At 38.4% G+C, this 3675-nt stretch overlaps 1 non-coding gene across 1 annotated transcript; it reads right to left on the bottom strand.

Annotated features, from left to right (window-relative positions):
- Positions 1-3239: 3239 nt before the first annotated feature.
- Positions 3240-3312, bottom strand: TRNAK-CUU (transfer RNA lysine (anticodon CUU)). The gene has a single exon. It is a non-coding gene; the product is annotated as a tRNA-Lys (tRNA).
- Positions 3313-3675: the final 363 nt, after the last annotated feature.

The following is a 3675-nucleotide window of genomic DNA, read 5'->3' as shown; positions in this document are numbered from 1 at the left end:
CTCTGCTCTTGTTTTGCAAGGAACTTCACTTTTATACATCCTTCAGAGGAAAGAATGTCAAGTAAAATAAGACGAAATGAAAATGGAAGGTGTGAAATTTTCATTTTGAGATTGCATAAGAAATCAAATTCCTCTCACGTGCTATAGAATACCTAAACACTTTTGATTAAACCACTTTAGTTGTTATAATGACACCAAATTTGAAAGCCATCTGTGACTTTTCTGTTCTTACTCTGCAACAACCATGGCAATTACAAGTTAAAAAGTAAAATGTATGCAAATTTTAGAATGGAGAATGCGGGCATCGATCCCGCTACCTCTCGCATGCTAAGCGAGCGCTCTACCATTTGAGCTAATTCCCCTGTGTGCTCACTCAGCATCACATTTCAAAAGTAACGTTACTGCTGTCCACACTTTATTTTAAGTCTAATTGCCCATAACATGAGTGTTCAGTTCACTCCTAACTGATGCCTTAACTACACCTAGGGGATGTTTTACACTTCAGGTTGGCATGTTTAGTACTTGAATAGGAGTGATATCACTGTATGTTAACCTAGACTCAGGCCCTACCTAATCTTGGAGATACATTTCTCATGAATGAGTAACCAAGGGAGATACAATTTTTAGGAGTTAGTGCATGTCTAATGCAAGATTAATCACCATATTATGAGAGCCAATGCAATCATCCAGCAAAAAATACTCGTTTTCGCCCAACATGGGGCTCGAACCCACGACAATGATATTAAGAGTCTCATGCTCTACCGACTGAGCTAGCCGGGCTCCCACTTAAATATGGTATGCAGACTCATCATTTTTTATTAAGGAAAACCGTTTCTGGATATTCCTCTGCTCTTGTTTTGCAAGGAACTTCACTTTTATACATCCTTCAGAGGAAAGAATGTCAAGTAAAATAAGACGAAATGAAAATGGAAGGTGTGAAATTTTCATTTTGAGATTGCATAAGAAATCAAATTCCTCTCACGTGCTATAGAATACCTAAACACTTTTGATTAAACCACTTTAGTTGTTATAATGACACCAAATTTGAAAGCCATCTGTGACTTTTCTGTTCTTACTCTTCAACAACCATGGCAATTACAAGTTAAAAAGTAAAATGTATGCAAATTTTAGAATGGAGAATGCGGGCATCGATCCCGCTACCTCTCGCATGCTAAGCGAGCGCTCTACCATTTGAGCTAATTCCCCTGTGTGCTCACTCAGCATCACATTTCAAATGTAACGTTACTGCTGTCCACACTTTATTTTAAGTCTAATTGCCCATAACTTGAGTGTTCAGTTCACTCCTAACTGATGCCTTAACTACACCTAGGGGATGTTTTACACTTCAGGTTGGCATGTTTAGTACTTGAATAGGAGTGATATCACTGCATGTTAACCTAGACTCAGGCCCTACCTAATCTTGGAGATACCTTTCTCATGAATGAGTAACCAAGGGAGATACAATTTTTAGGAGTTAGTGCATGTCTAATGCAAGATTAATCACCATATTATGAGAGCCAATGCTATCATCCAGCAAAAAATACTCGTTTTCGCCCAACGTGGGGCTCGAACCCACGACCCTGAGATTAAGAGTCTCATGCTCTACCGACTGAGCTAGCCGGGCTCCCACTTAAATATGGTATGCAGACTCATCATTTTTTATTAAGGAAAACCGTTTCTGGATATTCCTCTGCTCTTGTTTTGCAAGGAACTTCACTTTTATACATCCTTCAGAGGAAAGAATGTCAAGTAAAATAAGACGAAATGAAAATGGAAGGTGTGAAATTTTCATTTTGAGATTGCATAAGAAATCAAATTCCTCTCACGTGCTATAGAATACCTAAACACTTTTGATTAAACCACTTTAGTTGTTATAATGACACCAAATTTGAAAGCCATCTGTGACTTTTCTGTTCTTACTCTGCAACAACCATGGCAATTACAAGTTAAAAAGTAAAATGTATGCAAATTTTGGAATGGAGAATGCGGGCATCGATCCCGCTACCTCTCACATGCTAAGCGAGCGCTCTACCATTTGAGCTAATTCCCCTGTGTGCTCACTCAGCATCACATTTCAAAAGTAACGTTACTGCTGTCCACACTTTATTTTAAGTCTAATTGCCCATAACATGAGTGTTCAGTTCACTCCTAACTGATGCATTAACTACACCTAGGGGATGTTTTACATTTCAGGTTGGCATGTTTAGTACTTGAATAGGAGTGATATCACTGCATGTTAACCTAGACTCAGGCCCTACCTAATCTTGGAGATACATTTCTCATGAATGAGTAACCAAGGGAGATACAATTTTTAGGAGTTAGTGCATGTCTAATGCAAGATTAATCACCATATTATGAGAGCCAATGCTATCATCCAGCAAAAAATACTCGTTTTCGCCCAACGTGGGGCTCGAACCCACGACCCTGAGATTAAGAGTCTCATGCTCTACCGACTGAGCTAGCCGGGCTCCCACTTAAATATGGTATGCAGACTCATCATTTTTTATTAAGGAAAACTGTTTCTGGATATTCTTCTGCTCTTGTTTTGCAAGGAACTTCACTTTTATACATCCTTCAGAGGAAAGAATGTCAAGTAAAATAAGACGAAATGAAAATGGAAGGTGTGAAATTTTCATTTTGAGATTGCATAAGAAATCAAATTCCTCTCACGTGCTATAGAATACCTAAACACTTTTGATTAAACCACTTTAGTTGTTATAATGACACCAAATTTGAAAGCCATCTGTGACTTTTCTGTTCTTACTCTGCAACAACCATGGCAATTACAAGTTAAAAAGTAAAATGTATGCAAATTTTAAAATGGAGAATGCGGGCATCGATCCCGCTACCTCTCGCATGCTAAGCGAGCGCTCTACCATTTGAGCTAATTCCCCTGTGTGCTCACTCAGCATCACATTTCAAAAGTAACGTTACTGCTGTCCACACTTTATTTTAAGTCTAATTGCCCATAACATGAGTGTTCAGTTCACTCCTAACTGATGCCTTAACTACACCTAGGGGATGTTTTACACTTCAGGTTGGCATGTTTAGTACTTGAATAGGAGTGATATCACTGTATGTTAACCTAGACTCAGGCCCTACCTAATCTTGGAGATACATTTCTCATGAATGAGTAACCAAGGGAGATACAATTTTTAGGAGTTAGTGCATGTCTAATGCAAGATTAATCACCATATTATGAGAGCCAATGCAATCATCCAGCAAAAAATACTCGTTTTCGCCCAACGTGGGGCTCGAACCCACGACCCTGAGATTAAGAGTCTCACGCTCTACCGACTGAGCTAGCCGGGCTCCCACTTAAATATGGTATGCAGACTCATCATTTTTTATTAAGGAAAACCGTTTCTGGATATTCCTCTGCTCTTGTTTTGCAAGGAACTTCACTTTTATACATCCTTCAGAGGAAAGAATGTCAAGTAAAATAAGACGAAATGAAAATGGAAGGTGTGAAATTTTCATATTGAGATTGCATAAGAAATCAAATTCCTCTCACGTGCTATAGAATACCTAAACACTTTTGATTAAACCACTTTAGTTGTTATAATGACACCAAATTTGAAAGCCATCTGTGACTTTTCTGTTCTTACTCTGCAACAACCATGGCAATTACAAGTTAAAAAGTAAAATGTATGCAAATTTTGGAATGGAGAATGC

This window comes from Triturus cristatus, chromosome 4_1 (assembly GCF_964204655.1).
Source record: "Triturus cristatus chromosome 4_1, aTriCri1.1, whole genome shotgun sequence".
Lineage (NCBI taxonomy): Eukaryota > Metazoa > Chordata > Amphibia > Caudata > Salamandridae > Triturus > Triturus cristatus.
This window is presented reverse-complemented; position numbering and strand designations above follow the sequence as displayed.